Source organism: Podarcis cretensis (assembly GCF_951804945.1).
Source record: "Podarcis cretensis genome assembly, chromosome: 6".
NCBI classification, from domain to species: Eukaryota; Metazoa; Chordata; class Lepidosauria; order Squamata; family Lacertidae; genus Podarcis; species Podarcis cretensis.
In genome coordinates, this window is record NC_137175.1 from 9,369,229 (window position 1) to 9,383,004 (window position 13,776).

At 44.7% G+C, this 13,776-nt stretch overlaps 1 long non-coding RNA gene across 1 annotated transcript; it reads left to right on the plus strand.

Moving 5' to 3' along the window:
* Positions 1–1,221: 1,221 nt before the first annotated feature.
* Positions 1,222–3,059, plus strand: LOC307218173. Its single transcript, XR_013839852.1, has 3 exons — positions 1,222–1,319; positions 1,901–2,507; positions 2,912–3,059. It is a non-coding gene; the product is annotated as an uncharacterized lncRNA (long non-coding RNA).
* The last annotated feature ends 10,717 nt before the right edge of the window (positions 3,060–13,776 follow it).

Here is a 13,776-nt window from a genome sequence, read left to right on the forward strand (position 1 = left end):
GGGATTGTGATTCGACAGCACGTTCCAAAAGAGGTTTCTGTGCCGTGTTATAAATAGATGCTCCTTCAGTGCACCACATATATACCCTAAGTTGCTCATACACAATAGAGGCACGTTTTACTCACGGATGAAACAATTCGCCGAAAGAAACAGAGAAGAGCCCATAAATTGCAATTGGCTCCAGGTTCAAAAATCACATGGTACGACCCGCTGACCTTCCATTCGGGAGGGAGGCTGTTATGTGTTTCTCACCATGGTCCACCCACCGTTGGAGGGAGAAAAGGTTAGTCTCTGTTTCAAATGGCACAGCAGACATCTGACTGTATTCTGTCATTAAGTGCAATATAGCACCATGGGAATGAAAAATACAACTAGTGGACATGGATTAAAATACAGATCTAAAAACTCAGGTCCCTGTTCTGGCCTGTGAATGAATCTTTCTCTGCAATTCAGTCTTGGGTTTCCTTTTCTTTTAATCTCTAGGATGTGGGTAGGCAAACTAAGGCCCGGGGGCCAGATCCGGCCCAATTGCCTTCTAAATCCGGCCCCAGAACCGTCTGAGAATCAGCATATTTTTACATTAGTAGAATGTGTGCTTTTATTTAAAATGCATCTCTGGGTTATTTGTGGGGCATAGCAATTCGTTCATTTATTTATTTTTCAAAATATAGTCCAGCCCCCCACAAGGTCTGAGGGACAGTGGACCGGCCCCCTGCTGAAAAAGTTTGCTGACGCCTGCCTAGGACCTGGAATCTATGTGGCATTCAACCCAAATTGAATAACAGTGCAGTTCTTTATTTGTTTACCCAGAGGTAGGTCCCACTAAACTCAATGGGAACTTACTCCCAAGTAGACAGCAGTGGGGGAGAGTTTTCATTCAGTTAGGATTTTAATGTGAATACAACCTGCAGGTTCTTAGAAAATATATGAGCTGAAGCATAGCTGTCCTTCAAATTCACACTTCTCCAAGTGTTGTCCAGCCAGCAATGTACAAAAATGTGTGGTGTTAGGGGATAGTGTGGATAAAACGTTACATTAAAAACATTACAAAAATACATTAGGGAAATGCAGTATATATTTAATGAATTATATTAGGAGAAATGCTTGCATAAATGTGTATATTAGGCAAAACTGCATCGAGAATGTGTATGTTGTGATAAATCTGCATTAAATGCTCCTGAAATTTCATGGCAACCTTTTTTTAGACCCAAAATGTGAATTGATGCAGAAATGTTCAAAGCTGAAATTAAGACTTCAGGAAAATGAGAAACTGAGAGAAACCAAAATTGGCAACTATGTCCATCACAAAACCCAAGGAGGTATGTATAAGATTGCAGCCTTATAAAGACAAATCAATACACCTTATCCCCACACCTGACTTTCAGGAGTTTATTCCACAAGACAGCTAACATTTTGCAAGAATGTTAAGAATACAAAATTGTTCCCTTTCCCCCCTGATATATTTTTCTTTTCCATTTCTGGTGCTTTATTCACTTATAATAATGGTAACAATTTTCACATACTTCCATAGTCAAGCCTTTATTATCTAAAAGATCAAATTTCAATTTATTTATTTTTCCAAAAAAAATGAAATGGAAAATAAATATAGATGCTACAGTAAATGGGGAATGATTGATATACGAATTCTCGGCTAGGGTGAGACATCACAAAAAGACACCAGAAATGCGCAGTGACAACTCTGCGTCCCATTACATTTTTATTGACAAATGTCAGAAGCAGGAGGTGGCTATTCTGTGAACAATCCCTGTCCAGGAAATATTAAGACTGCTTTTAAATATGCATAGATCTCAACTAGCATAATAAATGGTGACATTTTAATGTCCACCAGACCAGGAAGATAGCCAATATAATTTCTTTTTCTTTTTCATAATAAAAAAAGATGACAACAACAGTATCTCAACCACTCCAACAAAAGACACTGAACTCAAATGCAGGGCCCAAATCAGTCCCGGGTGAAACTCAAGTAAGAGATATAGAACTTATGCTGAGAATTCCACTAAAGCAAGACTGGACTCTCTTCAACCTTTAGCCAGCGACTGACTGTGATTCCCAAGCAAGCCCTTTGACCTCCCGACCTTGTAGTCAACTGTGAAAATGGCTCCCATCTAACAAAGCCTTTCCCCCAACAAAGGTGGGGTCTCCATTTCCCTCCCCTCCCTCTTTTTCTGCACGGATTCAATGACTCAGCCCAGAGACCAGCTTCTGTAGGCGGTAGATCTAATAGTCTAATCCACAAATCAAAGTACTTGAATCTAAAGCAATCTAATCTGGCTAGCCTCTGTGGGATTAAGCCTGCCATCCTGTACCCATTTACCTGGGAGCAAGTCATGTTGACTGAATTGAACTTCTGAGTCAACATGTACAGGGTTTTGCAAAGTCCAGCGCATTGTCTGAACTGAGATTTCACAAAGGGATGCTTAATAATGTGCATTAGGCCACCCTAGAGCAGGGTTGGGTGGGGAACAGAGACCTGAAACCTCCCCCAGGTCATACCATTCTCTCTTTTTTTTCCGCATAATTTTTATTGTTTTTTAAATCATAACAAACAAGAAAGTAAAACAGTTTACGCCTTGTTATCACAGATTTCTTTCTATAAGACTTCCTTCAGCTTCCCCTGAAATCATCCATACCCTAATTTAACAAATTCACACAAATCCTAGCTTATATTGACATTATTTTCTCTTTCCTTCTTTTTCTCTTTAGACAATATTCCAACCTTTTCACAGAGCTTTTTTAAACCCAACTAGCGTTATCTGACCTTCACTTATATTTTCCAGATATTCCACAAATTTCCCCCAGTCCTCAATGAACCTTTGGTCTTTTAAATATCTAATTTTCCCCGTCAATCTGTCCATCTCCGCGTATTCTAGTAGTTTTGCTCTCCATTGAGGTCATACCATTCTCTGACTTTGCACTGTGCACTCCCAGAGTGCTTTTGCCTAGGTGAAATATTTTTCTGACCTGTGGCGATGCCTCTTGCATTGAACTGTATGTGTATATGGAACCTTTGCATAGCTGGACTGCAGCCTACGTATACTAAGGGATGTGGGTGGCACTGTGGTCTAAACCACTGAGCCTCTTGCTGATCGGAAGGTCGGCAGTTCAAATCCCCATGACAGAGTGAGCTTCCATTGTTCTGTCCCAGCTCCTGCCAACCTAGCAGTTCGAAAGCATACCAGTGCAAGTAGATAAATAGGTACCACTGTCGCGGGAAGGTAAACGGCATTTCCGTGCACTCTGGTTTCCATCACAGTGTTCCACTGGACCAGAAGCAATTTAGTCATGCTGGCCACATGACCCGGAAATCTGTCTGTGGACAAACGCCAAGTCCCTCAGCCTGAATGCGAGATGAGCACCGCAACCCCATAGTCGCCTTTGACTGGACTTAACCATCCAGGGGTCCTTTACCTTTTACCTTTCCCTACTTATAAGGTAAGAGTCACATTCATTGATCCACCTAATTTTTGCTTCAGGCCCCACCCACCACTGGCATGCAGCCCCCTGAAGAACTGCCCACAAGGGCATGCAGCCCTTGGACTGATAGCGGCTCCCTGTTCCTAGCACATTTTGTTGTTGTTGTTGGCACCTGTCTGTCATCAGAGACAGCAGAGTGCACCTCCAGGGATGGTGTGTTAGCAACACCAAAATGACACACACACCCCTGGGGCCACAAACCTGGGCACTGTGTCTGGAGGTTCTGGGCTGCCCAGGCTCACCTCTCGGCCTCACTGATGAGGTCCAAAAGAAAGCAGAGCAAGACGTTTGGCACCAGCTTGGCTGCAGGACTTGCCGGAAGGAGGCGTACAATGTGCCATCCAGCTATGTTAGTGTCAGGCGTGGAGAGTCCTCCCCTCCCTTTGTTGACTTCACAGATAAGAATTAATGAGCAGTTGATAGATTTATAGTCCTTTTATTACAGCATCATGTAGCAAGCACAAATACACAGCTCTCCACAAGGAGGGCAGTTGGCTAGTCTAATCCGACTTCTGACTTTTGCAGCATTTTGTGTGCCAACGGGAAATTCCACACTGCCTCTGACTCCTTTGCTCTCTGATACGTTCAGACCTCCAAGTCCATGGTGAGGGGAGCGGTCCCCCACGCTCTCAAGTGACGACTCAACTAGCTGCCCCCTCTCTTCTGGTTCTGATGTCGTTATCTCATAACTGGGTAACTCCCCGCTAAGCTGTTCAGCTCCTGTCTCTCTTTCTGCTTCTGAACACACTTTGGACAAGGGGGGCGACTCTTCCCCCTGCAGCTCTCCATCAGAGTGAAGCTGGTCTGCCATAGAATGCATTCCCCAGTCCATTCTTCAGACCATTCCCTGACACTTAGGGACTCCACTCTGGATTGGTGCAGGCTTTGGTCCTTAGCTTCTCCCGAATATATTTCACAAGGCAGAGGAGGTTTAGAAGCAGAGTTTTCCTTCTCCTAGGTGGGCTACCTTCCCAGGTTGATGATCCTCACCTGCCCCTCCCTTCCCTGTACAGCACACACAGAAACTGCCTTCTTGACCACCGAAACCACTATTGGTCTTGTCCACTCAGGAACAGTGAGGATCATCTAGTCCAACCCCTTGCAACGCAGGAATATGCCACTGTCTCATACGGGGATCAAACCTGCAATCTTGGCGTTATCAGCACTATGCTCTACCAACTGAGCTATCCAGGCAGCTTGGAAAACTACACTGCCAAATTCAGAGAAGTGTGAATTTCAAAAGATGGGCGTGTTTCAGTTTGTGGATTTTTCCAGAAACTGCAGATCCAATAAGTTCATCTTTAAAAACAAACTGAATTTCATTTCTTTCCATCCCTAAACATAAAGTTATAGCAAGAAAAAAGTACACAAGACTGTAGTCTGCCCATTCCTGCTCTAAAATAACTTGCATGAGGCAAGGAACCAAAACGAGGCTTTTGTTTCCTGAAGGAATTTAAGACAGTGACGCTTGTTTCTCAGAAAGATACGGCCTGGCAGGGAGAGTTTGATGTTAAGCAGAGGTCCGAGGATTGGTCACATTACAAATTAAACATAACCTTCCCCCCCCCGACTTGTAGATAGATATTTTTCACCAGACTGCGACACCGAGGCAGTAAGTGTGTATTTAGTTATGGGTCAAAGGTTTAAAATTAAATCAAACAGAGAAATTGAGTCTTGACAGAAGCAAACGGGATAATGTCTTGACTTCCCCAATGATGCAGTTCCACATTTGGATAAATCATTCCAAAGTAAGCATTTAGCCTCTTTTCCCCCGCAATCACTATTACTAAGAACAAAATGGGAGCTGAGGACGGAGGGAAAGAGTTTTGACAAGATAAATAGCATATGGGTGCTGTTGTCAGCCGCAGACATATCTGACTGCTTGTTCAAATCTCTGAGCAGCAGCAGAGGGCTGGGAGGGGAACAGAGCGAGGAAAACAGGAACTGGGAACATGTCCTTATTAATGATATATGTGGGGAAACGCATCTCACTGTCGGCTGACATCGCTGATGCATCAGCATAAAATTAGGTGTGAGCAAGAGTGTCACGTGGTTAAACAACTCAGATCGCAGCTTGCATGTATACTGGTGACCTCAAATAGCAAAGAGCACACAGCAATGTGTACTGAATTCTGTAGTTCTGTAGTTCTGAGGATTTGCTTTCCTTTGATCCATAACTAATACTTCGTTGGTTGGTTGGTTGGTTGGTTGGTTGGTTGGTTGGTTGGTTGGTTGGCATCCATCTGTCTCCAGATACAATGGAGGAATGCCTCTTTAGGGATGAAGCCCAACGGTTGGAAGATTATAGTGCCTGCTCCGACTGAAGAGACTGATTCCTGCATTGCAGAGGGTCGGACCAGATGACCCTCAAGGTCTCTTCCAGCTCTACTGTTCTATGATTCCTTTATCTCAGGAGCCATCGATGATTCCTTGATCTCAGGAGCCATCTATGATACAGGAGAGACATGTTTTGTTGCAGCTGGAGCAGATGAAGACATCCAGTTGTGCTGCTGCAGGTGCACCATGGCTGTTGTTCTCTTTGCTCTCCTCCATGTGGTCGTTTCTCCTCTGGTCACTGCTATGGATGCATGACCTGGCTGTCTGTCTCTAGGCAGGGATTTGATGTTGCCAGCTTCCATGTCATATTTGCAGAAAGATGATGGTGATGATAGAGCCCTCCTGGATCAGGCCAAAGGCCCATCTAGTCTCACATTGAACAACCATTGGGAAACCCACAAGCAGGACCCGTGCCAGAATGTTCTCCCCACTGGACTTCCTTCATGAGAAACACCCCATAGTCAATTAGATGTTGACTTGATGTCAGCTAGACGTTGTTAGATGTTGACTATGTGACAATATTACAATACCAGTTCGTGGCCTGCAACCTGGACTCCCAAACGATTTTAGAAGAGGACATTTCAGGCATCAAGGCCCTTGATAATGTGAAAGAGCCTCTTCTTGGAACACCTTAGGAAGCATCTACAAAGGCTTGCAGAAATCTTGGACGGAGAGGCAGATGAACCCAATAGACCATGCTTTCTTTAGCCACTGCTTTTGAGAATGTCCCCATCCAACATCCTCAGATTCCACTGGTGGCTTCTCAGAAATCCCCCCACAACCGGATGCTCTTCATTTGCTGCATGCCAGTGTCAGAGACAACAAGCTGCAAGGAAGGATTCTTGAAGTGTACACCCCTGGAGCAGAGCACTGACCACATATCTCTTCCAGGCTTGTAGTACCTACACACTGCATGCATATTTCAACCCTCAGTAGGCTTCAAACTAGTTCTGGAACAAGGCTTGATTGGATTAAGAGAATCGGACCAGAGAAGCGGACACGGAGCAATGGTTCAGAGAGGGTTGATTGGATTAAGAGAATCGGACCAGAGAAGCGGACACGGAGCAATGGTTCCAAACTACAAGAAAGAAGATTCCACCTAAACATTAGGAAGAACTTCCTGACAGTAAGAGCTGTTCGACAGTGGAATTTGCTGCCAAGGAGTGTGGTGGAGTCTCCTTCTTTGGAGGTCTTTAAGCAGAGGCTTGACAGCCATATGTCAGGAGTGCTCTGATGGTGTTTCCTGCTTGGCAGGGGGTTGGACTCGATGGCCCTTGTGGTCTCTTCCAGCTCTATGATTCTATGATTCTATGATTATTCCATGATGATCTTCAATACTGTTTGCCTGTCAAGATCTCCAATCTATCCATGGCCAATACTGCAGGAACTCCACAAGCTGTTCTATGGCCACCAGGCAGAGGCTCCTGTGTATGCATTAGTTAAAAAGACAAAGACCAAGGCTGACATCAATGCATCATCCACTCCTGCTCATTCCCATCCCTGATCTGCAGCCTGCCTTCCTTCCCATGCCTGCAGCACTAGCAAATGCAACAAAATTGAAAATATTTGCAAATGGACAACCATTGCAAATTTGACATGCAATTTCTAAAGGCATGCATTTTCAAGGCAGCACCTCCATGTGGATCTTTGCAGAACGACTGATAAGTGAGTAATGAAGTTACTGTGCGATTAACATGGCGAAGAGGATCTCATGCTTTTGCCCAGATGCAGAACCATGGAAAATGAACAGCCTTGATCGTTCCATGAAATGGAACAGCTCAATAATCTTTGACTAGGTGATAGTTTTCATCCACAGTGTTGAAGACAGTACAATAGAGGCACTGATACTGCACTTTCATCTTCCATAAACAAGCTTCTCAGGGTTTTGCAGTACATTAAAAAAAAGACGCTCACCTACAAAACCAGTTTGATCAGTGGAACCAAAACAGTTAATAGCTTCTTTTGTCTAGAGATGCAGCTCTGTTGTCCAAACGATACCAGATTATGACAGCAAAATCCTCTTGTCCATCAAACATTGTGCCACAAAAAGATTTGTTAGCTTTTACGGTGCAACAGAGTCCTTTATGTTGTTTATGGAAAACAGTGGGTGTCCTGTGGATATACATGTATCACCGTGTTCTGTTTGGATAAAGAACGTTATATAACCTACACATCAAGCAAGCAACCTAGCAAGCAGCGGAGGAAGAGGCTATTTTGATGTCTCATGCAACATTAACAGATTAAGCACTGCAGCGGGGGGCAGGGGGGAATCAGTGAATCACTGGAAAAGAGGGCATCAAATAAAACAGCTGGCTGCTCTCATCCCACCCCAAGTAAGAGTGTTCTTATGGTGGCAAACTTCAAAGCGAGTGGGTGACTTGTGATGGGTTGGGTGCTCTGTACCTGCTGAGTTATGAATACGCAGGGCATTGTGGAAGCTACATACACAGAAGAGGAAGGGGAAATATTCGAAGGAAATCAGAGAAGCAACCCCAAACTGCCCCAGAACATATGGAGGAACTCGGAAGAGCTTCCCCTGTGGGTTTTAGTTGTGCAAGTAAATATTAATCTGGGGACAAAGGGGTGCAACGGGTGGAGATCAAAAGAATGATTCTCATTCCTGTAGAGAGAAGGAGGTGCTTTGATGTCCCAAATTCCTGCCTTCAGAGACTAATGAAGTGAAATTGTGACATGATGACACCTCAGAAGGTTTGAAAGCCTTTAACACAACGGCATATTTTTAGGTTTACCTTTTCTTGGGGAAAATAAGTGATACATCATACTTCATTCCCATTGATTAGGTTCTGAGTGTATAAAAATATTTTTTTCCCTATGCAGTTGAAATGTTGATGAAGAGAAATCAGGGTGGAGAACATGAGCACAGTTGTGCATCTTATTCTGGATTCTAGGAAGGGTTTTAGGACCATGGCTGCATGGGGAGAACAACAAATCGTATTCAAGGGGAATTGTGCAGGAAATGTGCCACTCTCCTCTCCTCTTTCACTTGCTACCATCCATTGCCCTGGTGCTTATCTTCAGGGCATTTACCAGTATAGTATGTTTGCTTACTCATCCCCTAATTGCAGATTACATCGGTAGCAGGTAAAAAGAGATGGCTGTGATTTTCTGTTGTCTCTACTCTGGTAACCTCTAAGTTAGATTGCTGCAATGTGTTATATGTAGGACTGCTTCTGAAGATGGTTCAGAAACTTCTTCTGGTACAAAATTCGGCAGCCAGGTTGCTCACCGGGCAAGGATTGGGTTTGAGCAAATGGCGCTGATCCTGGCCTGACTGCACTGACAGCCAATTCAAAGTGCTGGTTTAAAACTATAAAGCCCTAAACAACTCAGGAGCGCAATAAATCAAGAATCATTCCTCCCAATCTGAACCTGAACCTACCCAGAGCTTGCGATCACCACCAGAGGCCCTTATTTGTGTGCGTCCTCCCAGAGAATTCTGGAGGGTGGCAACATGAGAACAGTGCCTTTTTAGCAGTGGTGGAATGCTCTCCCCAGGAAGGCTCATCTGGCTCCTTCATTACACACCTTTAGGTGCCAGGCGAACACATTCCTCTTCAACCAGGCCTTTTAAATGCATGGCGGGGTATTGTATTGTTTTTGTTTTTCTTATGTATTTTGTTTATTTATCTTGTATTTGTACAAGTTCTCCACATTTCTGCATCAGTTTGTTGTTATTATTTATTGAAGTCCTCGTGTAAGTTCATCAGCCCTTTAGTGCAAATTTCTCCCTATATACACATTCATTTGCAATTCTCCCCTGCTGTACACATTTTTGTGGTGCAGTTTCCCTTATATAACACATTTTTGTATGCCAATTTCACTAATATATGCATTTTAGGCACAATTCAGAACAAACATTTTTGTACACATTATTTGGCTGGAAAACTGCATTTGTAAAAGTTCAAATGTTGAATGATGGCTGTGTTTTGTTTCCTGTATTGTTTCAAAATTCTGTACATTTGCCTTTAAGCATGAACTGAATCCATTTTCTCCTCCATCCCTATGAGATGGCCATGTGTACTTCTTGTGGAATAGCATTCCCAACCTCTGGGACTGCAGATGAAGAGGGCCTCCCTCCTACCATGGCCTCATTGATAGTCCTTACATGCTGAGCTCAGTGGTAGAGAATGGAAGCAGTCTCAAGTTCAGCTGAGGACTAAAGTAGCTAGAGCAGGCATCCCCAAATTCAGCCCTCCAGATGTTTTGGGGACTACAATTCCCATCATCCCTGACCACTGGTCCTGTTTGCTAGGGATGCTTGGAGTTGTAGTCCCAAAACATATGGAGGGCCGAGTTTGGGGGTGCCTGAGCTAGAGCAACTTCAGCTTTCCTTGGGAACTCTCCAAGGTCCTGCAGAGCCATCCTCTGCCTGGCTCCCTGCCTGGAAGCTACTTTTGTGATGCTGAATTAAACCTGCTCCTTGTTTCATGTGCTACCTTCCTTCAGTCTGTCTCCTTCAAAACTTGCCACACATCTATGGGCTCCTAGCCTGACTAGAACAGGACACAAAAGGCTCCCATAGACATCACCTTGTAAACAGTTCATAAATGCTGCTGAAGCTAATGTGGGGCTCAAATGTCTGCTGTTTCAGCAGGTACATATAGGAAACGGCTTCATACTGAGTCGAACCTATTGATCCATCTAGTTCCGTATTGTTTACCCTGGTTGGCAGTGTCTCTCCAGGTGTTCAGCTCTCCCTGCCCTACGTAGAGATGCTGGAGATTAAACCTGAGACCTGAGGCATGCAAGGCAGATGCTCTACCGTTGAGCTATAGCCCTTCTCCAATAAACATAAGAAGCTGCCTTATACCGAATCAGACCATTGGTCCATGTAGCTTAGTACTGTCCACAATGACTGACAGTGGCTCATAATGATTTCAGGCAGGGGACATTCTCAGCCCTATCTGAAGATGATGAGGAGTGAACCAGGGACATTCTGCAAGCAAATCACTGAGCTTCAACTCTTCCATAAGCATGAGAAACGCAGGTGTTGCCATCTATGAGCTCCTGATCTTGCCTGCCACTCATCTCTTCCCTGTTAGAGAATAGATGGTGCCATGCTGTGACTAATCTTTGAAGAGTCAGCACAAAGAAAAACATTTCCCATTCTTCCTATCACCTCTCTTCCTTGCTCATTTAGCCCAGATCTAACCTGAATAGACTTAGTAGGCATAGCGTGAGATCCAGCAGGAGAGAGCTATGAGCGCAGCCAGGCTTTTCCCTATCATTGGCGATGGAATTGGCTGGAACACTTAGTTCTTTGCCTGTTACAGGCAAGCAACACAAGACCTGGCTGCACATGCAGTTCTTTGGATTGAAGCCACGGGGCACCATAGCAAGAGAAGGCATTGCATACATATGCAGCACCCATTGAAACAAAGGTCTAGTAGCCATTGATAGCCTTGTCCTCCACAAATCCATCTAATCCTCTTTTAAAGCCACCGAATTTGCAAGTTCAACATGCATTGTCCATCTCCTCCTCTGCCTTTAAGCAAGCACAATTTGGACAAAGAGGAGCCTTGGTAACCTGAATTAGTTCAAAAGGGAAATGTTAGGCACATTCACCCCTTGGAGCATGAATCAGGTCCTGCAAGAACTGTTCCCTGCTCTTCTTTTTCACCTGGGAAGGTGGGGCCCCAAGTGATTTCAGCATCAAAAGCTGCCGATGTTGTAAGCCACCTTAAAAAGGTAAAGGTAAAGAACCCCTGACAGTTAAGTCTAGTCACAGACAGCTCTGGGGTTGCAGCGCTCATCTTGCTTTACAGGCCGAGGGAGCCAGTGTTTGTCCACAGACAGTTTTTCCAGGTCATGTGGCCAGCATGACTAAGCCACTTCTGGCAAAACCAGAGCAGTGCACGGAAACGCCATTTACCTTTCCGTTGGGGTGGTACCTATTTATCTACTTGCACTGGCATACTTTCAAACTGCTAGGTTGGCGGGAGCTGGGACAGAGCAACGGGAGCTCACCCTGTCGCAGGGATTCGAACCGCTGACCTTCTGATCGGCAAGCCCAAGAGGCTCAGTGGTTTAGACCACGTCCCTCTTGCCGCCTTAAGTTTAGTTTACTATGGAAAGGCAGCCTAAGTGACGGTGCTGAAATCCCACCTCACCCATACTCTTGTGCCTGGGAAGCTGGAGTTTTGCTCACAGGTACAGAACTTGCAGCAGGGCTCTGGGAGTGAAACCCTTCCACGTGGTGCTACCAAGCTGAGGCCACAAACTGTTGTTTCAGCGGGTGCGGGAGGCAGCCTTTATTAAGAAGGGCATGATATGCCTGCTTTCAAGCACTCTTCGTCAGGGGAACATTTATCCCACAAGTCTCCTTTCATGCTCTCCAAGAGGAGCTGCCTAAGGAATGGAGCCTGGCAAGAGTTGTCTTCCTGGCAATAATAATCTGCAAATTTGTGGCCTCAAGATCTCAAAATGCACTCCACGCATTGAAGAGAAAATGGATGTTTTGATTGAAGTTAATACGGAAAAATACGCTTGCATTTAACACCGGCAGACATCTGAAGAAGCGGCTTGCTTGTTTACATTGTGCTCACTCACATGATATGAAGTGAGCATGCTGTCGCTTTCCATCATGTGATGCAGGTTATGAAGTCTGCTTTCAGGATGCCTGGAAACTTTTCCACCTTGCAGCAAGGAGCAGAGTTTCTGGGTGGAAAGGAGAACAGAGCCCTTGCATCTTCCTCTTTCTTTTTTTTTTTGGTTCAGCACATTCAGCATCCTGTTGTCTCAATGGTCAACCAGCTGCCTATGGGAAACCCCCAAACAGGATCCAAGCACAATCGCACTCTCCCGATTTGTGATTGTCACCTACAGGTATTCAAAGGCTCACTGCTTCCAACCGTAAGTAGGGGGAGTACATAATGTCGAAGGGATTGTTCTCTGGTGAGCCTCCAACAAGCCAGGAGTGGCTAACATGTTGCCTCCAGATGTTGTTGGCCTACAACTCCCATCATCCCTGACTATTGGCTCTACTGATTGGGGCTTCTGGGAGGGGTAGTCCAACAACAGCAAGCCTTTGCTGAAGGATGATCCTGGCCTGGCCACTGTTTTGGTTTTGGAACTGTTATTTTAATATTTTTTAAATTGTGTTTTAATATAAATCGTATCTTCTTCCGTATTTGCACGTTTGTATGTTCTTTTGAATATTAAGCACTTAAGAGGTTTTCAGAATAAATAAACCTATGGGGCAGGATTTGCCTAAAAAGCCACATGAGTTCTCCCCCCCCCCCCCGCACCCGCCTGAATTTGGCTTTAGGGCATTGTGTGAACCCCCAGAAGAGCATAAAATGGGACATGAAGGGAGTTCATTCTGTCGGGCAAACTGATATGCTTGTACAGCCAGAATGTTTGTAACAGCATGTAATTCTGCCCATTGAGTGTACCCCCTTGACTGCTCCTGTCCTTTAGAATCCAGCTACCCAGTTAGGCAGCCCATAGATCAAATTTCCCCAACTCAGTACTCTCCAGTGACTCATAGGATGGATCCAAGTTGCTGTGCTAGCTTCCTGGCAGGTGGGGTGCTGTTGCTTAGTGGAAGAGACAATGTGGAGAAGACTCACAGGCACACCAGATTAGTTCCACCAGTGCATTTGCACCGCACTGACCTCCCTGCTGTTTTCATATGCCTTTAAGGCTTCTTCTTCTTCTTCTTCTTCTTCTTCTTCTTCTTCTTCTTCTTCTTCTTCTTCTTCTTGTTCCTCTTCTTCTTCTTCTTCTTCTTCTTCTTCTTCTTCTTCTTCTTCTTCTTCTTCTTCTTCTATCAAACAGCATAAAAATGTTTTCAAACCAAGAAATAAAAATAGAGACTGACCAACTTGCTGATCAAGTCTCCTGGCCATGCTGCTATTGCATCTGAGCAGTTCCAGCTAAGACTGTTTGCGCAACAACCTTGCCCAAATAAATGGCATCAGC